This window comes from Zophobas morio, unplaced genomic scaffold (genome assembly GCF_036711695.1).
Source record: "Zophobas morio isolate AGI-343-1 ecotype UQ-CSIRO unplaced genomic scaffold, CSIRO_AGI_Zmor_V1 ptg000009l, whole genome shotgun sequence".
In the NCBI taxonomy this organism is placed as follows: Eukaryota; Metazoa; Arthropoda; class Insecta; order Coleoptera; family Tenebrionidae; genus Zophobas; species Zophobas morio.
The window spans coordinates 2,946,221-2,972,057 of NW_026972114.1; the positions used below are offsets into that span (position 1 = coordinate 2,946,221).

The 25,837-nt window shown below is 33.9% G+C and overlaps 1 protein-coding gene across 1 annotated transcript in view; it reads right to left on the reverse strand.

The window, feature by feature from the left end:
* The window catches only part of LOC135125673 (CTP synthase-like), a gene marked incomplete at its 5' end in the record, with an annotated part of 671,166 nt that overhangs the window by 534,962 nt on the left and 110,367 nt on the right, over nucleotides 1–25,837 (reverse strand). The window lies entirely within an intron of this gene.

Below are 25,837 nucleotides of genomic sequence, written 5' to 3' on the forward strand. Positions count from 1 at the left end.
CAAATTTCCCATAGTGTACCAACCTTATATTCTACAGCCGTGGGAGGGATGAACAAATACATTTTGAACAAAAGTTTACCGTGCTTATAATAACTTTAAAATATCTCCAAGATTTCAAAGCATTCGGTTTTGTAATTCCTGATTAAATCGATAAAATAAATTCACGCATTCATTAATTTTTTTGTGTCACCCTGTATATGCAAATCCAAAAATATGAATGGAATGATAAATCACAAGTACAGACTCATTATATTTTGTACATTTTAGATAGGATTTATTCAGCAAAATTTTGGGGTGACGTCATCAATTTTTTAGGGGGGATGAGCAAATACATTTTGATAAAAAATTTACCATGCTTATAATAACTTTAAAACATCTCCAAGATTTCAAAGCATTCTGTTCGGTAAATCCTGATTAAACCAATAAAATAAATTCATGCATTCATTAGTTTTTTTGAGTCACCCTGCATATGCAAATCCAAAAATATGAATGGAGTGATAAATCACAAGTACAGACTCATCATATTTTGTACATTTTACATAGGATTTATTCAGCAAAATTTTGGAGTGACGTCATCAATTTTTTGGAGGGAAGAGCAAATACATTTTGATAAAAAATTTACCATGCTCATGATAACTTTAAAACATCTCCAAGATTTTAAAGCATTCGGTTCTGTAATTCCTGATTAAATCAATAAAATAAATTGACGCATTCATTAATTTTTTTCAGTCACCCTGTATATGCAAATCGAAAAAATATGAATGGAGTGAAAAATCACAAGCACAGACTCATCATATTTTTCACATTTTAGATAGGATTTATTTACCAAATTTTAGGGTGACGTCATCATTTTTTTTAGGAGGGGATGAGCAAATAAATTTTGATAAAAAATTTACCATGCTTATGATAACTTTAAAATATCTTCAGGATTTCACAGCATTCGGTTCTGTAATTCCTGATTAAATCAATAAAATAAATTCATGCATTCATTAATTTTTTTGAGTCACCCGGTATATGCAAATCCAAAAAATATGATTGGAATGATAAATTACAAGTACAGACTCATCATATTTTGTAGATTTTAGATAGGATTTATTCAGCAAAATTTTGGAGTGATGTCATCAATTTTTTAGGGGGGAAGAGCAAATATATTTTGATAAAAAATTTACCATGCTTATGGTAACTTTAAAACATCTCCAAGATTTCAAAGCATTCGATTCTGTAATTCCTGATTAAATCAATAAAATAAATTGACGCATTCATTAATTTTTTTCAGTCACCCTGTATTTCCAAATCGAAAAAATTTGAATGGAATGATAAATCACAAGAAGAGACTCACCATATTTTGTACATTTTAGATAAGATTTATTCAGCAAAATTTTGTGGTGACGTCATAAATTTTTTTGGAGGGACGACCAAATACATTTTGATCAAAAATTTACCATGCTTATGATAATTTTAAAACATCTTCAAGATTTCAAAGCATTCGGTTTTGTAGTTCCTGAGTAAATCAGTAAAATAAATTTTGCGCATTCATTAATTTTTTTGAGTCACCCTGTATATGCAAATCCAAAAAATATGAATGGAGTGATATATCACAAGTACAGACGCATCATATTTTGTACATTTTAGATAGGATTTCTTCGGCAAACTTTTGAGCTGACGTCATCAAGTTTTTGGAGAGGATAACCAAATATGTTTTGACTAAAGATTTATGATGCTCTTTAGAGCCTTAAAACATCTGCAACATTTTAAAACATTCGGGTTAGCAGATTCAAAATTAAATTGCAAAATGTTTTATAATTTTGATTTTTTTTCCAAAAATCTGGACGTTTCGGGTAAAAACTCAATTCGGGGTCGTAAACTACATGTGCAGGACTATGTTATTTTATACAATTTAAGACCCATTTACTATGTACAATTTTGAAGTGACGTCATCGCATTAGTGGTGGGGATGATTAGTGGGGATGATTAGACAAATTTTGGTTAGCGTTTGACCATCTACATGATATTCCTAATATAAGTACAAAATTTCAGAACAATCGGTCCGGTACTTTCGGAGATTATCTATCTAATAAAAATCCGGGACGGCAGACAGACGGACAGACGGACGGACAGACGGACAGACAGACGGAAATGGGAGACCTATTTCTTCGTCTTCTAGGGGTCATGAAAGATCGAGAAAACGTAAAAGTTGTTTACGCTCGGGAAGTAATAATCATCGAATTTCAAAAGGATTTGGTCTCAGGCCAAAGTAGGTGTATTTTGTGAGTTTTTTTTTTTTTTGTAATTATTTATGTTTGGTATGCAGTGAGAGCAATCTTGGTAGAAAATCGACCTGACCAAGGTGAATCGTTTGTCGATTCCATTCAAAAAATGTTAAAAGTAGAGCGACATATGGTATAAGAGGATGTTGCTTGGAACAAAATCGATACCGTATCTGCCGAGGAACGCTGCAGAACAAGTTACATGGGGCGTATAGTAAAAATCCGGGGCATCCCATGTTACTAAGTGAAGCTGAAGAAGCTGTTTTTGAAGAAATGCTAGTTTCATTGTCAGCCTACGGATTTCCCCTTGATATTCTGGATTTGCGATTAGTCGTTAAAGCTTATCTGGATCGTAAAGGAGTTACAATGAAGCAGATACCTGATAATACTCCTGGAGTTGACTGGCAAAAAATTTTGTAGCACGTCATGGTGCTTTGACTGAAAGGTTTGCAGAAAAAGAAGATGGAAAAAAACGCTTTTTGATTTTAACTGATTTTATTGGTTAGCAGAAATTGGTTACGTGTGATTTGTTTTTTGTGCATTTCATTTTATTAAGAATAAAATATTAGTCGCCGAAGGAGAGTTTTATTGTGATTGTGATTTGTAATGATTTGTTTAGCACAACTTCGGGAAAACTGGCTCACCGAAAGTTATGAAATGAAATCGTGTTTACGCAGGAATGATTACGTTTGTTGGAGAAAATAACCCGAAGTCGGCTACTGGTTTTCGAAATATTTTTACCTCTGCGGCCCGAAATCTACCAGAAACTGTATTTAGTTAAATTTCGAAAATCCTCGAAAATGGGTCGAAATTTACATAAAGAGAAAATTTCATTTTTGAAAAATCCTGAAAAAATTCAGTGTTATAGACCTTGACGCGCTGATTCCAAAAACATAACGTGTTGATGATAACAGAGCAATATTTTCGAAATATTCGATGTGTAATGCGAATTTTTTGTAATTTTTAAAACCAATTGATACCAGTAAGATCTAACAATCGGAATTCTCTGGAAACAGTCACAGAGAAATCTTATGTACCATGTGTTCATTGTCTGGGTTATTTTAAAACAACTTACTTGTGGAGACATAATAAAATTTGCAAATCAAAAATGTCAAAAGAACCGAATAAAAACTCCACAAAAATTGAACATCTGACAGAATCTCAAACTTTTATGGTTTCACCAGGATTACTTGGAAATTATCGCAATAAGAGTCGTCTCAAAAATGAAGTCTTTAACATTATGAGACCACATGAAATTAGTTTAGCTGCAAAGAGCGATGCATTAATTGTTGTAGTATCCAACAAACTACGGGAAATGGGAAATCTACAAGCATACAGCATTTAATCGATGCACTACAACCAGAAAATTATGAACAAATTCTTGCCGCAGCAAAAGTAATTAGCGGATATGACCCTGAAACAAAAACTTTTAAAGCGTCTTCTTTGGCACTTCACTTGGGTACAAACTTGAAGTTTCTTTGTGATATAGCGAGGAAAGCAATTATTACAAAAAATGTGTGTTTTCAAGAGCAATTAAAAAATTGAGAACAATATCTCAAAGGTATAAGTGAAATGATACAAAGTCACTGGTGTAATGATTTGTCAAGTTTAGCTAAGAAAGTCCTTACAGAATATAAAGCACAAAAACCGAAAATTTTACCTTTAACTGAAGACATACAAAAATTCAATTCCTATGTATCTTCACAAGCAGAAAAAGAGTTCGACAATTTGCAAAATGGTACAAATGTTGCTGAAAATTACAAAATACTGGCAGAATGTACATTGTCAATTGTACTTATTTTTAATAGAAAGCGTATAGAAGAATGCCTAAGTGCGTTAACAACACTAGAAAAAACAATGAGTGCAGCTTATAAAAAAATTGTTGTGCTTGGAAAAGGCATTCTGTTCACTAAGAAAATGCAAACATACATGGATTTGCTTTTAAAGATACGAAAATCAACGAATGTAGTTCCAAAAACTAATAACTATATCTTTACAAATGGAACAAATTGCCCGATTCATGGACCACACTGAAAAAACACACATGGAATTCTATAGGTAAATTCTAAAAGACAATAAATTTTATTCCTAATCACAGTTTGACTGAATTTAACAAGCTGTTCGGCTGTTTATTAATTATATTTCTGAGACACCTAGAACAACTTTTATAATCATGGAATTTGATTTTTTTAATAATTTTTTTTTATGCATTGTAAGAATAATAATTAATAATAAAAAAAAACTCACTTTAAATTATATCTCTTCTTTAGTTTGCTTGCTGAGCTAAACCTATTTAATTCAGTGTAGTTTTATTATGGTATTTAATGTATTCGATGCTTACAAGTATTTTTTTAATGGTCATTTTAGACTATCTGACGACATTTACCAAACGGCAAAAGTGGCAAAAGTGTTATTTTTGTTAAATGCTGGCAAAGGCGCGGAGTTTAAAGGTAAGAGTTTAAAAGACATTGAAGTGGTAGATGACGAAGTGGAAGTAGAAGCAGAAGAATCTGAATGTCAGACTCACAAAACATTAAATAAAGATCAACATGAAGAAGAGGATAGCGAGAAGACTGAAATTGAAGATGACGGAGAAATTACCAAAAAATGAACAAATTGAATTTAGAGAAGAACAGAAAGACAATGTAGAAAAAAGAAAAGAAAAAGGAAACAACCAGTTAGTTGTCGGAAGAGATGGACGTATACAGAGAAAGAAATAGTCCTAAATTACTTTCAGAATCATATCAAAAACAAAATCGCTCCTACGAAGGATGAGTGCTTACTGCTTATAAAAAAATATGACAAAATTTAAAGACACAGGTCAGAATTAAGACTCTTTTCTACAATACGTATCGAATTACAAAATAAATTTGAATTTTACTTTTCCATTTCATTGGCATTTTAAGAAATATGTCATTTCTTTTTTATTATTTTTTACTTAGTTTATTTGTTGTATTTTTGGGTACATTTTAAGTAATCAATAAACTTATTTTCTTAATATGTATGTGATTTAATAATCAAGGATCCAATTTTCTAATTAAACTTTAGAAAGTCAGAAGAAACATAGATTTTGAACTAATAAAAAAAAACAGAAATTGCGAATAAAAAAAAATTGGTTTAAGTTATTAAGACACAACTTCTCTCGCTCCCAGAAGCACAATTAAATTGGCCATAGCACAGCCTGTCATTACGAAATTATAAGTTATGCCAACTGATCTCCTTAGTTTTTGTTCAATGAGTATGTCTACATAAATAAGATAATAATGAATCAACATTTATTGTGTAACGAGTATAAAAGTAGTTTTTATCTACGTTCTTGTGCTTGATAAATGTTTTGCACCTATCTGTACTAAAGGATATGAGGGAAACTTAAGGAATCGGTTACGTGGAATAGGAATAAAGTTTGGGATCTCAAATACAATAAATATATTGTCTCTGCTAGGCTGCATATTGCATATTTGGGAAGATTAAGAGAGAGTTGATGTTTTGTTAAGCAATACCTCACAAGTGACACGTTAATCAACTTGGATTGGTGCAGTGTAATTAAACCAAAAATAACAGTATTGTATTCCCGCACTTCGGTATTATTGGTGGGGATGAGTAGACAAATTTTGGTTGGTGTTTACCATCTATATGATATATAAAATGTTTGTAAGATTTCAGAGCATTAAATTTATAATTTCAAACTTACACTGTAAAATACACGGATTATTTATCCGGCAAAATTATAAAATGGCATCAAAATATTTTTGGGTGATTTGACTATTTACCATATTTACGATAACTTTAAAATAGCTGCAAGCATTCAGTTTTGCATTCCAAGTTAATTTTACAATTTTATTTTTTTTCCAAAAATCTGGAAATTTAGGGTAAAAACTCAACACGGATTCATAACTCACATGTGCAGGAGTATCTTTTTATAGAATTTAATATTTATTGATGTAAATTTTGGAGATAATGTGATCCTATTGTTGGTGGGGATGATTATTCAAATTTTGGTTAGCGTTTTACCATCTACACGATTTTTCTAATGTACATGTAAAATTTGACAGCAAATCGGCCGAATACTTTCGGAAAATATCTGTCTAATAAAAATCGCACAGACGGCAGACAGACAGGCAGGTCGACAGACAGATAGACAAACAGACAGACCGATGGGAACGACAGACAATTTTTATCGTACTTGAGAAGCCAAGAAACGTCGAGGAAACATGAAAGACGAGTTGTTATGATAACATTAAGGCATATACAAAATTTCAGAGTAATTTGTATTTTCTGGGGTAAATGTAAAATATTGTAAAATTTTAATGTTGTTCAGGCCAACAATATTGGTCCTCTTGAAGCGACCTTGTGCGCACCGAATCGGGTTTATGGCCCTTGCAGCCTCTTCGGGTTTACCCACCCTTTGTATTTATCATTCGAAAGCGAGACTTAAAACTTGTAACATCTAAACGAAACTTAACAATATATTTGTTGTTGTGTTAAAACGAAGTTTTTATTAATAACGCGAGACTCCCAACGGGTCTCCAAACATTGGTCCTTCGAGCCGGATTCGCGAGTTATCCGAAAAAACAAAACGAAAAGTGACTTCGCGAGTGAGTGACGTAATCACATCGCCTTCGACACCTGGTCTTCGAGAAGTAGCGACACCAGCATCCATCATCGAACCCAGGAAGCAGCGAGAGGCACTTAGAAACGCACCACCACTTGACACAACGACGAAAAAGCAACCTGAAGTCGAGGACGGCATCCACATCAGCGACGCCACCCTCACCAGGACTCAAACCCAAAGGGGACAGCATCCACATCAGCGACGCCGCCCTCTCCAGGACTAAAAACCCAAAAAGACAGCATCCACATCAGCGAGGCCATCTTTCTCACGACTAAAAACCTAGGAGGACAGCATCTCCATCAGCAACGCCACGTCCACCCTCACCAGGACTAAAAAGCCAAGGTCAGAGATATCTGCTTCCTATTAATCCCTCACTCGCCCGTTAATATAGAATATTTTGGCACTGGTATTTATTATATGAATCCTCTCATACAATCAAAACTGCAAGCCCAATCAACGTTAAATCTATAAAAAAAGCGTATTTACCATTTGCACAATAATTTATAATCTAAAATGCCAGCATCAGCTCCTTTAATACGTAGACGGGCGGTAATTAAAGCTAAATTAACCCGAATCGAAAAGTATGTTGACGAATTTGACCCAAATAAAAACAATATCAATGAACTTTCGACACGATTAGAGCTGCTCGAAGTTACCCTAAAGGACTTCGAAAAAGCTCAGTTAGATATCGAATTGGCGGCCGATGACGAGTCTGAACTCGAAATTCATGACAAAGAGCGCGAAGTCTTCGAAACGCGTTATTGCACGGTTGTATCAGAAATCAAAACATTTATCAAAAAAAACGATAAGAAAGGAGCAATCGCAGGTACGTCATCCCAATCAAATTTGAATAACACGTCAGATGAACTGAACCTTAAATTACCAGTGTATAATTTGCCTGTGTTCACAGGTTCATATAAAGACTGGCTTTCCTTTTCAGACCAATTTAGGTCAGTCATTCACGATAACACTAAATTGGACAATTGCAAAAAATTTTACTATCTTAAGTCTTGTTTAAAAAATGAAGCGCTTAAGGCCGTTGAATCCTTGTCAATTTCGAATGACAATTATTCGATCGCTTGGGACCTATTGACTAAACGTTACGCAAACAAAAGATTAATAGCGCAAGAACACGTTTACGCGATTTTGAACTTTCCGGTTATCACCAAAGCTTCTCACAATCACTTACGCGAATTAATTGACAATGTAACGTCTAACTTAGAAGCGCTAAAGGTATTGCAAGTACCAGTACATAACTGGGATGCGATTATCGTTCCCATTATAACGGAAAAATTGGATCTCTACTCCCGAAGAGATTGGCAGAGTCAATTAAACACATCAATTCCCAAATATCAAGATCTGCTACTATTCTTAGAGAAGCGCTTTCAAACACTGGAATCGTTGTTTTATTCAAACAAGCAAGTACTTGCGTACAAATTTTCGAACCAAAATTCCGCGACAAACAGTAAGTCAAATAATTATGCGACCACGACTAATTTGAATAATGGCAATAAGTTAAGGTCGTGTAACCATTGCAGACAAGCGGGCCATTATATCAATCAATGTACAGAATTTACAAATTTGAACATCAATCAAAGACTAAAGGCGGTAGATAGGCTACGCTTGTGTAAAAATTGTTTGAGAGACAATCATGCGACGGTTGATTGTAAATCGAAGTCGAGATGTAAAAATTGCAACTTAAATCATAACACCTTGATACACGGTGCGAACGATCAGCAAACTTCAACGGTACAACAATCTGAATCGGTGTCCCTCAATTCGTATTCTGACATAAATACTTTGAAATCGGGTATCCTCTCTACCGCGATAATACTAATTATGGATAAAAAGGGTCAATACCAGGAATGCCGCGCCTTTCTTGATTCCGGTTCCATGAATCACTTCATAACATCCGATATGTGTAAAAAGCTTGGTCTTACACGCCAAAAAATAGAAATACAAATTGGAGGTATTAACCAGGCCACAAGTAGTGTAAATTATTCGACGCAAGTTTCAATAAAGTCAAAATATAATCAATATTCGCAGAACATTAGATGCTTGATATTAGACAGAATAACAGAAAATCTCCCAGTTAGTTCCGTAAATCTAGCAAATATAACTGTTCCGAAAAACATTAAATTAGCAGATCCACAATTTTATCGCTCTGCACCGATCGATCTACTGATTGGCGCCGAATTATTCGTACCATTAATGTGTATCGGGCAGATTCATTTAGCTCCGGGGCAACCTCATTTTCAAAAAACACATCTGGGGTGGATCCTTGGCGGTACTATAAATTTGACCAACAATAAAACGAAAGCTTTGTGTCATCTCTCTCACCTCGGTACCGAATTACAAGAGCAGGTAACCAAATTCTTAAATATTGAAGATGTTAGGGTTATTGCTGACAAACTTTCACCGGAAGAAAGACAATGTGAAACGCATTTTAGGGACACCGCAAAACGTAATTCACAGGGGCGGTTTATAGTACGACTTCCTTTTAAGAATAGCCTACCCGATTTGGGTGATTCAAAACAAGGGGCTGTAAAACGTTTCCGTTCTCTCGAAAATAAATTTGCAAAACAGCCGGAATTTAAAGAACAATATTCGGATTTTAATAAGGAATATATCAAAATGGACCATATGGAACTTGTAAACAACCCAAATTTAAAAGACATAATGTTTTGTTACCTGCCACATCCCGCAGTTCTTAAATCGCCGAGTAGTACCACTAAGCTTAGGGCGGTTTTTGACGCGTCATTCTGTACGAATAACGGGAAGAGTTTGAATGACAATTGGATGTGCGGTCCGGTGATACAGGACGATTTGTTCGCCATTTTAACCAGATTTCGTATTCATCGTTATGTAATAACTGCCGACATAGCGAAAATGTATCGACAAATTTTGGTAAACCTGGCTGATCTAGTAAGTCGCGGTCTTCAACCTAGTGAACTTATTAACAATGAATTTTGGTTTAAAGGTCCGACGTGGCTCATGTCAGATTTCGAGCGAACTCTATCGGAATATCCCGATTTTAGCAATATTAACGAAATGCCGGAAAAACGCAAAAATATTATAGCCGCGGCAGAAACAATCATAACACCCTTACCCGTAATGGCAAAAATATCTTCGTTGCGGAAACTTAATCGTGTAATAGTGTATTGCCTACGTTGGGTTGATAATTATAGAGAATCAAAGCGACAAGCGCTAATTCTAACCGGTCCGTTGAAAATCTCCAAATTACAAAAGGCAAATTTCACAATCATTCGGTGGGTACAAAACCAGACATTTGCGAAAGAGTTAAATAGTCTCAAAAAAGGAAAACCAATAAGCAGTAAAAGTTCCATATTAACTTTGAATCCATTTTTATCAAAGGACAATTTACTCAGGGTCGGCGGACGTTTAAGGAACGCTAAATTTAATTTTTCCACAAAGCATTAATGCCGAGTAATCATACCGTGACCAAACTAATCATAGAACAATACCACACCGAAAATTTACACACTGGGGCCGAAGGTACTCTGGCCGCAATAAGGCAAAAATTTTGGATTATCTCACCGCGCAGTGTTATCAGGCAAGTGATACACAGGTGTGTCGCTTGTTTTCGAAATAAACCGCGGAAAACTATTCAAATGATGGGGGATTTACCTGCTCAGAGGCTCACACCAAATCGTCCTTTCTTTATTTCCGGCGTTGATTACATAGGTCCGATTTTAATTAAGGAGTCAACCGGTCGAGGAAAAAGAAATGTAAAGGCATACATCGCAATTTTTGTCTGTTTTGCGACTAAGGCCGTGCAGTTGGAGCTAGTCGGTAATCTTACAACTGAGTCCTTTTTAGGAGCTGTGCAGAGATTAGTGTCAAGAAGAGGTCAAATTCGTCACCTATATTCGGACAATGGTTCTAATTTTGTTGGTGCGGCAAATCACGAAGCGCAAAAGCTTAAGGTATTTTTAAAATCTTCAGATTTTCAGTCAAAGGTAATAGGAAAACTAGCAGAGAGGAATATGGATTTTCATTTTATTCCAGCACGATCACCGCATATGGGTGGGTTATGGGAGATTAATGCCAAATCGGTCAAAACTCTGATGAAAAGAACAATTGGGCTTGCACTTTTGACTTACGAAGAGTTGTATACGCTTTTGACGCGAATTGAAGCGATTTTGAACTCGCGCCCTCTCACCCCCCTCAGTAATGATCCTAATGATCTCGAACCTTTAACTCCCGGACACTTCCTTGCAGGGGAATCTCTGACTGCGGTATTCGAAGACGACATCACCGAAGTCAGCACAAATCGACTATCCAGATGGCAACGTGTAGAACAACTACGCCAAAATTTTTGGCGGAGATGGAACCGCGAGTACATTCTTGGACTGCAGGGGAGGTCGAAGTGGACACGACCGTGTAACACACCAACAGTTGGCTCGCTAGTGCTAATCGTTGAAGACGACGTCCATCCATTACAGTGGAACTTAGCGCGCATTACCGAATTGCATTACGGTAAAGACGGCTTACCGCGAGTGGCTTCGCTAAAGACTAAAAGTGGTGTAACGAAGCGTTCATTTCATAAACTATGTCGCTTGCCGATCAGTACAGAGGACACTAAAATCGTACTGACGGATTACGAGTAATTTCAATTAGCAGGTTTATCGTTGTGTTTAATCCGCATTTGTGTTTGTGTAACCTCCCCGTAGGTTTCCATATTTTTTGTATTCAGTCTATATTATGTCGATTCTTGGTTGAACCCTAGAAGGTTTCAAGGTCGGCGGTATGTTCAGGCCAACAATATTGGTCCTCTTGAAGCGACCTTGTGCGCACCGAATCGGGTTTATGGCCCTTGCAGCCTCTTCGGGTTTACCCACCCTTTGTATTTATCATTCGAAAGCGAGACTTAAAACTTGTAACATCTAAACGAAACTTAACAATATATTTGTTGTTGTGTTAAAACGAAGTTTTTATTAATAACGCGAGACTCCCAACGGGTCTCCAAACAAATGTTTTGCCAAAAATACATGTATTTAAAATTAAAAACAATATCATTATTATTACTATTAAAAATAGCGCTGGACTAACAAACTACACACATAGAAGCAGGATATTTTTCATGTTTTTAATATCATTTATTTAGAAAAATTTTAAGGCGGTGTTGTCAAATTTTCAGAGAAGATGAATAAATGAATTCTAATCAGCAATTTGCGGTGCTTAAACTTGGCCCAAAATTTCAGGTCATTTGATTTATGCGTGCTGAATTCGAAACCTACATTGCAAAATTTTAATTATTTTTATAAAAATCCACATGCTTAAGACTAAATCTACAAATCACACAATATAATATATTAACCAGATTTTAAGACGTCTTAAAATTTTTGGTGAGGAACTTGGATGAAAAGTCAAATTTTGGTTGGCATATTACTAGCTCCATTACCTGACCTGACCTGACGTGACGTTACCTGAACTGCACCTAGAACTTCAAAGTAATCTGTACAATTATTTTAACAATTTATCTGTTTAATAGACAGACGTACAGACAGACGGCAAGGAGAGACAATACACCCCTAGAGCTAGGCTTGAGAAGTAAAAACGCATTTTTAATGCAATAACATATTATACTTGATGTAAACAGTCACATATAATTAAAATAACGATAGCACTTACGACTTTGTTAAACATTGAACTGGGGCACTAGAATGCAGTGTCGAAAATTTACGGAGCAGGTAACGTTAGTCCGATGTGGAAGTTTTTATCCGGGCAGATATTATATACAGCTAAGGGACACAACGCCCTCTGCAGAAAAGGAGAATGAACTACTTCTGTATAAAATTTGACGTCCAACAGTTTTACCAAGCCTGCCTTTTTATTTTAATTATAAATTGTACTTGACCCAAGAAGGTGATATACATGGCTAAACGTTGTCAGACCCGAACACGGGTCTGATAACGTCTCAAAAGGTCTGGTAACTAGATGTATCGAGTCGGGACTGTATAGGCGGCGGTATAACAACTATATATATATATTTAGTTTGATTAAAATTAAGATCCGCAGATTTTAAAATTAAAATTGATTCTGTATTAGTTCTTTATTATTTAGTTGATTTCAGCATTTTATAACGTTGATATTTTCTTCTATACAGGGTAATTTTGAAATAAGTTCTGAAAAGAAAGCCGCGGTATTTCTGAAGTAAGTACTAAATATTTTCATTAATTTTGAATAATTCTGATGCAGGGGTAGAAACCTCAAAATCCGGACTACATTCGCTCTCAATGATCGCCTCAAAATTACCATACACTGAAACAAATTAGTGTAATTTTACCCTACAATTGAAATCTTACTCATTTTATACGAGTGTTTTTACATGAATGAAGTGATTTTACCTTTTCTGAGTTATTTTATACTTTATAGTGGGATTTTACACGTATTCGAAGTATTTTTACTGTAAATGAGAGAAGTTACTCTATTTATAGAAAATTTTACCATCAAAGTGTGAATATTAATGGACTTGTGTGTAATTATTATTTCCAACAAGTAAATTTTACACTGGTCAGTAAAATTAATACTTAAAATGTAAAATTCCTACATAAAATGTAAAATTACTTAACACAAAAATACACGAAAACAAATCTTTTACATGTCACTTGCTACTATAAAAAAGTTGGTCTAAGGTTATTTAAATCGAACTTCCATCGCCCCTCGAGTACAGTAAAAAAATCTAGTCTCTGATTTAAAAGTTCAAATAAAGAGAAACTATATGAATAAAAAAACAGGAGATTCATTCATTCGTCATTCATTTTTCATAGTCGAGGGGTGATGAAAAGTATGGAAAACATAAAACTAACCGTTCGGCGAATGGACCCTAGTATATACAATATTCCCCAGCTTACGTAGTTCAAACAACAATCAAACCTGCAATGTATTCGATGAATGGCTACTTTCATGTTTTCCCGACTTTTCATGTACCCCCAAAGAGTATGAAAAAATTGGTTTCCCGTTTTCGTTTGTCTATCGTCTGCCGTCTGTTGGCGTTTTCATTACATATGTACATAATCTCTGAAACTGTTTTAATAAAAACGGGTATGTGTACCTTTATTTCATGGGCTTGCGATTTTGAATTTTTTTTCCGAAACCGGCCCTGCACGGTGCGAATACAGTCCTGTTTATTTTAACCTTGAATTTACCAATCACGACCTTTCCCGCTTTTCTTCTGCGACAAGCAGTGGAACCTTAGATCATATAATAAATAGATACTACTACTCAAACCGACAGCTGTGACTAGACATGAAGCTATCTGTTGTCATTTTCTACGTCAAGGGAAGTAGTATAATGCTATCCTTGTGTGATCACCACATCTTCATCTTTGTTATATGCATTTCATCTGTATATGTCTATTTCACTTCCATCCTTATACCGCACCAGCGCAACAAATCGCTTTTGACAGATGTTTCTTCTAACCTCTCTTTCGTGTTCTTGTACGAAAAACAATTCTAAAATTTAGCACAAAAATCCTATTTTAAGTGATGTACTCATAAAGGATCACAATTGCTGCCCAATAATTTACTATTGCTTTCGTTATCTATTGTGAATTATTTATAAAATCAAGCTGTCAACATCTTTCGTACGAAGTTAGTTCAGAGATACTTCCTAAAATTTAGGCGCGCAAAATTCAAATAGTGATCCGGCAAGGATAGCTTTATTGTAATCCCTCCATGCACAAGAGAGATGTGTGACAGGAGGATGTCGTCACAAGCTGTCCTAGGGAAAGAACACGGCGTGGTGGTATCTATTTATTATATGATCTAAGAGTGGAACAGTCGAACAATATTCGCAATTCAACACATGTTATGGCATAACTGCATAGGAAGAGATGACAAGAAGTGTAATACACGTGTGGTGTTGGTGCGTAATTGGCTACATTGCTATACAATTATACAGTGTTTATTTGGGTAAGTATCTTTTTATAATTGAATTATCATTGTATGCTGTCTTTCGTAGAAAACTACGTGACAATGTCGAACTTTGAATGTTACACTTGCAATTTAAAATTGCCCACATTAACAGACTACGACTCACATCAGTATTATCATAGGCAGATAAAGCAGACAAGATTTTTGTGTAGATACAAAAATTGTCGGCAGCAATACACTAATTACCGTAGTTTTACAATGCATGTGTATCGGAAACATAAAAATGAATCTGTTCGGTCAAACATAAACAATAACCGATCTCAGTCACCATATAAATGTAATGTGCAGTTTTGTTATTTTGAAATAGAATCGTCATATAATAAATTATTAAATCATATGTATGATCACATACAGGGTGGAATGCAAGTAAAGTGTCCCTTGGAGAACTGCAGAAATATTACGGTTTTTCATAGCGTCAGTGCTTTGAAACGTCATTTCTATCGTTTACATTACACAGCAATAAAATATGGCAAGAGAGACAAAAATCAAAAACTGTGTGAAGACTCGTTACGTAATAATCCTGAAAAAAAAGATGGTAACGTGACGTGTAAAACGGTTCAATTTTTTACAGACAGCAATTGTAGAGGAGCAAGTGAATTTGTCAAAATTATTCAGCGAAGTTTACATTAAATCTCTGGCTTCGGCATATTTAACATTGCAGGCGAAATAGTCTATGACCGAAACTACTTTCCAACTAATGACCACAAATCTTGCCAACCTAAACGATTTAACTTTAAAGAATATTTCTAAAATAGTAGAAACAAAATTCAATATTGATATATCTGAAATCGTAAATAAACATAATCTTTTCAATCAAGCACACAATCCTTTGTCTGGTGTGTTGAGGTCGCCTTATGTACGTAAAAAGTTTTATCAAAAAAACTTTAATTACGTAGCTCCTGTTGACATTATTCTTGACGAAAAAGGTTCAAAAAAAATTTTCTACTGTTACGTTCCTATATTAGAAACTATTAAAGTTTTAATGTCAAACAGTAATTTTTATAAACAATTTAAAATGATTCGAAAATCAAAATCTGGCGTGTTTTCCGATTTTTCTGATGGTGAGTGCTACCGACAAAATGTATTTTTCCAAAAAAATTCCAATCCTTTGCAAATCATTCTTTATCAAGATACATTTGAAGTCTGCAACCCTTTAGGTTCGTCTAGATTAGTGCACAAAATTGTAGGTATATATATGTGTTTTGCCAATGTCCCACCACACTATCGAAGTCAAGTTGATCAAATACAATTGGTTGCACTTTGTTTAGAGTCTGTAGTAAAGCAATATGGTTTTAAAAATATTTGCAAACCAATTATAATTGGTTTGCAAATATTTATAATAATTATTAGCGACACCAAAATTTTAGAAACTGAAGGCATAAAAATTGGAACGGGCGAGGTTATTAAAGGTACCCTTGTTGTTTCACCAGCAGATTATTGATAATTTAGGGAGCCATCAAATCGGCGGGTTTGTTGAAAACTTTAACAGCACACATTATCCATGCCGTTACTGTTACATTTCAAAAGAGGATATCTTGAAAAAAATTAATTATTCAACTCAGTTCTGTTTTAGAAACAATATTACCCACGAATTAGACGTTGTTCTAGCGTCGGCAACAGGGGCACCAAGTAAAAGTGCCTTTACACTGCATGATTTGTCATATGACTTCTCATATGACTTCTCCTAGTGCAACTTTTTTCGTGTTTACACTGTATGATTTCTCATATTACTTGACCCATAACACAAATCATAAGAGCGGTCATAAGCAAATCATAGCAGATTTCCAGAATAGGACGGGGTCTATTTTGAAGAGAGTTCTCGTACGATAATTTTAAATTTCGCGCTTTTTTCAAGAAATTAAAATAAATTGGCAGTTGAAAGTGAGCCATTTCCTACTCCATAAAGTTCGTTAAACTTTATTACGTCTCGATTGCTTTCTTTTTAATAACCCCACAATCAAGCACAGTAAACCACTTTGACATTTTGCCACTTGTTCACTATTCATTGTATAAAATTTTCACTACTACACACAATTCTTAAATTTAATGTGAGGCTAATACAAAAAATATCCAAAGTCAAGCAAACGTGTTTCGCTTCCCCCAAATGTTAGGTTAGGTTAGAGTCGTTTGACAGTGACACTTTGCTCTCACCCCACCACGCTTCAAGTCGAACGAAAAAATCATATGAGAAAGCATAGCAGTCTAAACTCAAAATCTGCAAATGGTATGATTCCTTGAAATCATACAACTTATCATACGATTTGTATTAGCAAAAGTCATATGACAAATCATGCAGTGTAAAGGCACTTTAAGGGAGTTAAATCGGATTCCATTTTAAATGAATGTACTTATTTTCATGTTTGCAATCCTGGGTTACCTCCATGTATAGCCCATGATATTTATGAAGGAGTTCTTCAGTACGATTTCATACTTTGCTTAGAAAAACTTATTACACAAAATTGTTTTACTTACAAAACATTTAACAATCGATTAAAAAAACTTCGTTTCTTAAATGAAAGTCGCTACGAGTCTATCCCGACCATTAAAAAAGGAGACAAAAAGAAACTTACGGGTAGTGCTTCTGAAAATTTGAGATTGTTAATAATATTTCCGTTTGCTACGCATGATCTTCGTACTGAATATCCTTGTTGGACAATGCTTCTAAAATTACGTGAAATTAGTTTCATTTTGACTGCTTTTAAAATTTCTGTTGCTCAGTTCGCTAATTTGAAAAGATTAATATACGAATATGTGGAAATGAGAGTTAAATTATTTCCCGACGTGAATCTGAGAGCAACGCACCACTATTTGTTGCATTATGCGTATTTGATAAAAAAATTTGGTCCCCTTCGACATTTTTGGACTTTGCGCTTTGAGAGCAAACACCGTTACTTTAAAAGTATAATAAAACATTCGACTAGTTTTAAAAACATTATTCGCCATTTATCAGAAAAACATCAATTACTACAGGCTGTGCATACATCAAATGGTACGCTTTTCTCTGATTTGGTCAATACTAATGATGCAAATGAATATATATCTGAAAATTATGAACAAAATATTCGTTCATGCATTTCACGTTTCTGTAATTTCCGTGGCAAATTATTTGTTTCTAGAAAAATTTCGTTTAAGGGAACTCAATACAGTGAGGGAATGCATTTGTGCAGTTCTAAAATTGACGATAATGTCTACTCTATTTTCTGTATTGTTTTCATTATTATTAATGAGACATATAAAGACGTATTTTTTGTTGGCTCGACAATGGAAGTTTCTTACAATTCTGTCACAGGTTTATTGGAAACATCAACATGTACTGATGTGAAAAAAATTATCGGAAAACACATAGATGATTTAATAACACACCAACCTTTGCTCACATTCGTATCTGCAGAAAAAATGTTTTTTTCTTTCAAATCTGCCCCATTTGAAAAAGAGTGATATATTGAAACATTATTTTTTTTAACACTAATATCGGAAAATATAATCATTGTTCGTAAATATTCCTTCTATTACTAAATGTAGTACAATACGCTTTTATATAATTATACGCCCCTAAACCACATTATTAAATATTATATTGGATGTCATCTAGTAAAAAAAGTAAAGATAAATAATATTTTTGAAAAATATTTTGGAACACATATTCACCTTGATAACATCAAGTCAACAATGAGGAGTCGACGTGTCGCTTATTCTTTGGGATGGTTAAGAAATCTGTAGTATATTGGAAGCAGTTTTTGTATAATACAGATGTTATCAAGGTACCCAAATCTAATAACTTGTACTGATGAAATTTTTTCAATTTTTGCTTGCATCTTTTTTTTTAGCACTTGATGTACAAAAATGAAAGTTTTCAAGGTTTGAAATGCAGCACGAACAATTAAAAAATTTGTTGCAGTGCACGAATGCGACAGTCTTCTTCAGGAACTTATTTCCAAAGGTAACCAAATATAATTAATTTATGCAATTAATTGTTTGAATAAAAACTGCAGCCAGTCGAAAATTAAATATACACGAATCATATGAGCTTAAGTTGTATTTAGAGTCAGACGGAACTGAAGTTGATGATGATTCCATAAATTTGGAAACCATTCAAAATCAAGTGTTGTTGTTATTAAAGAAAAATGAAGTGTGGCAACCATGTAATGACACTGCTAAAATTTCCTCACCTACATGTACTACAACATTAGATTCTGAAGAACAGAAAAAATTAAGCAGCGACTCAACTCTTACTATACCGTCTACTAGCAGTGAAGGGCTAAACGTTTCTGAAAATACTGGGATTCATTTTAAGATTCCTTGGGAAAAATTAACACGATCTACTATCGATTCCCTTGAAAAAAGTCAGTGCAATAAACAAACCAGAAGAAAAGTTGTTAACGTTATTGTTGATAATATGTTAGATATAAGTAACGAAATACCAACAAAGACCTTTCAAATCATCGCTCATAAACTAGTGGCAAAATATCCTAAATCTTCCCAAGATTATGACGATGACGGGATGGTAATTGGAAGTGGTTTAATTACTATCTGCAATCAGCTCAAAGAAAGGTACAAATACCTAAAAGTTACACATAAAAGAAACTCCCCAGTTGAATCAACACTCCCAGTCCCAATTAATAAAAGAAAAAAGTTGTTGTCTGCAAAAGCAGGTTGCGTGGATTGGCAGTCATCTCCATGTGGCTCAAACGAAGACAATGAAATAAAAGAAAAACTAAAAGAAATTGATTTGGAAAACTGTTCTGACGAGAGTGTGAAGGAGTTATTACAAAAGAGTTACGCACAGCAACGATATTTTATTAATAAAACTCCAACTGTAATTGATATCAAAAATGAATGGCCAATTTTGCTAAAGTCAGTTGGAATTAAATTCCATTTCAAAAGATTAATGAATAAAAGTGTAGATTTGTTATCTAAAAATTTATTTTTGATATCCGAAAACATAATTAATTTTGGTATCAAGAGACATATTAAAAGCAGACCAACGGAAAATAATGAAATTATTAAATGTGTTCTAAGTATAATTTCCAAATATTTTGCTGAAGACGTATGTGAAATTTTCAGCGAAGAAGAGGTAGTAAGTTTTGATAAATAATAATAAAAATAGTAATAACATAATTCCAGGATTTCTCTAGTTTAGAAGACATAATATCACCAAAAATAAGAACAAAGACCGAAGGTAAGAGTTTATTATATACAAATCACAACTATTCACAACTATTCGCAATTTTGAATGCTTGATTATTATGTGAATAGTAAAAATTTTGTTATAAAGAAGTTTCTTTAATTGATGTATTTACGAACTCGTGAATAAGGTTAGTTTATTTCTTTAAAAACTCTTTTTATAGGTGATGGAACAAAGCGTTACAATATCATCATGGAACAAGAAATTATTAATACATATTTAGAGATGGATCAAGCGCTAAACGAAATGTTTGCCTTATATTTCATGTTTAATTTGGAATATCCAAAAAAAAGTTCTTTAACATGGGAATTCATTCAGTTCTTTTTCCTAAAATATATCCCCAAATAGGATCCAAGAATTTAAAAAAAAATTCGCAAACAAAAATTATTGGATTTTTTCATAAACTACAAAAGGTACAGTTGTTTCTATTACATGTTCTAAAATAAACGTTATTAATTTCAGGTTAACAGTCTTATTGTCTAAGAATCGGTAACACCCGTTACCAGGAGTTATAACATTTTGAGTTATTTTTTAGTTATCATATAGAACATTTTTTTATTTTTATACAACTATATATATAATTTAATTTTTAGCAAATACATGTAGACCTGGTTTATAGAAACCGAAGTTAAAGTTAATTCGCGATTAACTTTTAATTGAGATTCGTTGCTAGGCGACGTGCAGGTTTTAACCAATCACGAGCTACCATTCCACATTTTAATCCAGTGTTAAATTAATCGAGGATTAAATATTTAACTCGCGTTTCTATAAACCGGCCCGTATTGTTACATCTCGACTGTAGCAAAGTTTTTTTTTTTTTTTTCGATAAATTATAAGTATGTAGGTAATTTTACATTGCAGGACAAGTTACACTAAAAGTGGGTAATTTTCTCCAAAAAGTTTACTCCAAGAGGGGTTAATTAACCTGGTATATTTTTTTGCACGAATGGGATTTTCCCATCCCCTGGGTTAATTTTACTGTAAGCAAAAGTATGGAAGGTAAATTTATCTGTGAATATTACCCTATGGAGCTCAAATTTACCAGTGAATATTACCTTGCGGAGGTTTAATTTACCAGGGAATATTACCTTGTGAAGGTTAAATTTACCGCTAAAAAATTCCAAGGTGTAAATTTACCGTGTAAATTTTCTTGCTGTTGGGGCAATTACCCGTATGAAAGTAAATTTCTCTTTCGCGTGTAAGAATTTTAAGAGGAATAAATTTACCCTGATAATTGGAGGTAATATAGCTACCTCCAATTATCAGGGTAAATTTCCCCAAAAATTGTTTTCAGTGTAGTTATAACAATAATATGAATACAGTATTAATAATAAGGTGCAACAAAAATCTATAGCAACGCAAAAAATAAAACGTGTATTTCACCACGGAATTTGAAAAAATATTATCAGTGGCGCATCAGTGAAATTTTGCTAAATCTATACTATTTTTTTCTCTAACTTGGAGCAGTAATTGAAAAAACGACACCTGACAAAATTTTTAATTTTGGGTGAAGTTTAACGGATTTTTTCCCGAACTTATTTCAAAGTCAGACTGTATAGATAAACCCCAAAAGGCGTGATATAAAAAATTGGTTTAAAGTTATTTAGACAGAACTTTCCTCGCCTCTGAAGTACAGTCGAACAAATACAGCTTCTTTGAAAACTATAAAATTTCGAATTTTATTGTTTTATGATAAGCCCTATAAGTTAAAATAAATTTATATGTCGACTGTTAAAGTACAGTAAAACAGGCATGTTATGCGTATGTTCCAAGTAAGTTTTTTTCACGATAAAATTTTGTCATGCCGTCATCAACATTTTAGACATGTATATAAATTTTAACAGGGGCAGTGTAATACTAATAATAACAGTATTATGTACTGCAATTTTCGGGAAAGTGAAATAAACCGTTCTTGATTTAATCATTAAAATAGATTGCTTCATTCACAATTTTTTTTGAGCAATGAGTAATTCTAAAATATTTGGATCATTGATAAATTACAAGTATAGAATCATAATATTTTGTTTATTTTAGATAGGATTTATTTGGTAAAATTTTTTGATGACGTCATCAGTTTTTTGGAAGATGATAAAAGATAAATTTTGATTAACAATTTACCATGCTTATGATGACCTTAAACCGTTTGCATGATTTCAGAGCATTCGGTTTTGAAGTTTCAAAGTTACTTAGCAAAACGTTGTTATACCATTTTGATTTTTTTCCAAAAATTTGACAGATTACACACGTGTTTCCAGCTTCATTTGGTCGAGCAAGTCGACTTCAAAATCAAAAGCGATCTTTTGAAGATGGGTACGAACGCGAAGTCATAATGAAAGTTTACGATTTTACAGTAGAAGGCACAGAACACTACTAGAAGGGTCCATTGCAGTTAAAATTCTATAACAAAAATTGTTCTATTAATTTTAATTTACTATTTTAATTATGAAGTGATATTGTAATGTTTTTTAAAAATCTGAAAAATATTTACAATTCCTATTAAAATTACTGTGTTCTACGGATGCTAGCAATAACAACAATGAAACCCATGGTCAATGTAAATAGCAATATGCATGATGAAGCCGATAGTTTTTTATTAGAATTATTTATATTTATTGTATATGTAGAAAAACAGTGTGATCAAGTACTGAACAAGTACTGTTTCAGCTGGTATCAAAGAATTTTGCTTCAAATTATTAAACCTGACACTTCACCACTCCACTTTACTTCCTGTTGTCAAAACTTTCATGATTGACCATGACATTTAATTTACATCAAAATTTGACACTGATTAATATCAAAATGCCATAAAAAACTTATATTGAGCGCTTAAAAGTGACAGAGGTGCTAAGCATTTGAATCAGATAGCACAAAAATTTTTTTTCAGAATTCGTTAATTTTCTTGCCAACACAAAAAATACGTGTTGATCACACTGTGTATATCAACGAAAAAAGTTTGATATTTTTTGTGGTGTATTCTGGTATTCGTTGTCTGCATCTCTTTTAAGTCCTGTGCAAAGATGTCTACTATACAGGGTTATTCAGCTAAGATTTATGTTTTTAAAATAGGCAACCCAAAATACCGATTCCACCTGAATCTGGATTACAAAAAATGTTTCCCAATTAAATTGTATCAAAGTTTGCTAACTGTATAGAAACGTCAGTGTTGACGTTGGTCAGTGTCTGAAAAACGCCTATGCTTTCAGTAACGAATAAACCGACATGATCCTTAATTATGGACACGTTATGGAGCATGACACAAAAAGGCTAGGCGTACAGCACAATTGTATGCCCGAAGATACCCTGACCGTGTGGCCCCACACCCAAAATTTTCAAGAGGCTAAAAAATTCGTTGCGTAAGAAAGTGGCCTGCTAACAAGAGGAAACGGAACCAGACTGCGACTAGCTTGGAAAATGAAGTATAACTTCTTGCACAAGTTAATGAGAATCGTCATGTGGGAGTTATGGGACAAATTGCTATTGCTAGACAAATAAATAAATTTCATCCTAACCGTTCTAACCATATGCACCTGGAGCATGCACTTCGACCCACAAACCAACCACAAAGATTGGATTTTTATAACTTTATAAGAAACCAAATACAAATTAATCCCAATTTTATTGAGTGTGTTTTGTTCAGTGATGAAGTCTAAGGGGCCAATTCCAAGTTGGCCAGTTGCGCCGGCGCAAGTCACTGGTGCAGCGCAACTTCGTAATGCTGATTTGGGTATAAAATGCTGGTTGCTAGGGGTGACGGAATAAACAAACGCACTTGTGTCGAATTTTCCATTGCAATTTGCACCATGGATTTGCAGCACCTCTAGTAGGAAGTGCAAGTTGGCGCAATTTATCTCGAAAAATTGTTGGGTGTTGCTGTTAATCTATTCAAAAATTCTAGTAAAGGTGAGGATAAACGACAAAAAATTACCGAGAGAGCTAAGATGTCGTTGTTGCACCCTCCTTGCATTTATGGAAATTTTGAACTTGAAAATTTACAATAACTGTTGGCGCAAATCGGTGGCGCAAAGTTGTGAGTTGCGCCGGCCAACTTGGAATTGGTCCCAAAGTCAGCAATTTATTACAGTTGCATGACAGTGTTAAATTTATTGAATGTGTTTCGTTCACCTACCAGGCAATAACAAAACACAATTTGCCCACAAAAATCTCTTTTAGATTCGGCAAACATGTCGGTTTTCTCGTTATTATCGTAAGAATGCATAGGCATTTTTCTGACTCTGACGTTTCTATACACTTATACGCAAACTTTGATACAATTCAGTTTTGAAACATTTTTTGTAATCCAGGCTCAAGTGGAATCGGTATTATGGGTTGCCTATTTTAAAAACACAAATGGGTCATCTTAGCTGAATAACTAGACGGTGAATTGATATGTGACGGTTGACGCAAAACGTGTATATTTGACGTGGACCTTATTAGCCAACCACAAAGTTTGAAATGTTCGGTGCCGATTTTGTTTTCATTGTGTATTTTTCATTAAATTTAATAATGAATACGTTTGTAGAAAGCTTATTCATTTAAACAGAAATAGACCCGCTTCAAGCAAGACTTCTTTGGTTATATTATAATGATTACTATTTATATATCCTCAAATATTTTCAATAACTCAGAATTCCAGCTTTTAATCTAGAGGTAAGAGGTGTACCAATAAGACAACAATTTAATAACATAACACAAAATTAAAAAAAAAAACAACATTGCGTTCTACCTTGAAAATAGAACTGGCAACACCGCAGTAATATTATATTTGAACTTTAAAAAAAAAATAGGTTATAGCTAACTTAACCAAGGCAGACTTACCATCAGATTTTGGAAGTGTTTTGATATTCCAAAACATTTTAAAGAGAGATATTAAATTCAAATTCTAGAAACGTCAAAATAATCGATTTATAATTGTGTGTTTCGTAGGGATAAGTTTGACGTTCGTTGAAGTTTCACGTAATGCTGTTAGAGTTTTTTTTTCTTGGCAACTGAAACCAACAGGTAGTTTTTTTTATTTTTTTTTTCCATTTTTTAGAAAATGAGCGAATCAGCATTAGATAAAATATTACTTGTGTGTCGTGTACACTCCCCGCATGAACAAATTGTAAGTTTTTATATTATATTATTTTTTTACTTAAGGGTGGCGTCTGGTTCGGTTTCGCCCAATACTAACTACATTGAAAACATCGTCGTAGTTTCCGGAATTGCATTTTTAAAATACTGAAATCTCCAACCAAGTCAGAATCTAAGTAAACCTGCATTCTGCTACCGCATCACAGCTCGTTTAATGCCGATTTCTCGTTTCAATAGATTTTGACTTTTCGCGAGTTATTTACCTCAGTCGTGGATTTTTTAATATTATAAATGGTATCAAAAGAAAGCTGACACTTTTCCCCAGAGGACCTCCTATCTCAGAATGCAAAAAACTTCAGCACTTCGTCAAAAAATGCATCAATGTGCCGGTTACAATGTGATGTAAAAGTTGTTCAACTTCATAATTTTTTTTTGTAAAAACTGCATACTAGATATGAATATAAATATGGAGGTCCCCTGGACTGAAGTTTGTTAATTCGAAATATAATTTTTTTAAAGCGATATATCTCATATTTTTAAAATGCAACTCCGGAAACCGCGACGATGTCTTCAATGTATTTAGTATAGGGCTAAACCGAACCAGACGCCAGCCTTAATCTGCTTATTGTAGCATCTTCACGAAATGACGATTCCAATAATCCGTGATAATTGTATGTTTGTTATCTATAATGGCGTGTTATTCGATACTAGTTTAAACTTAGTACTAGTAAAAACCCTCCATCCG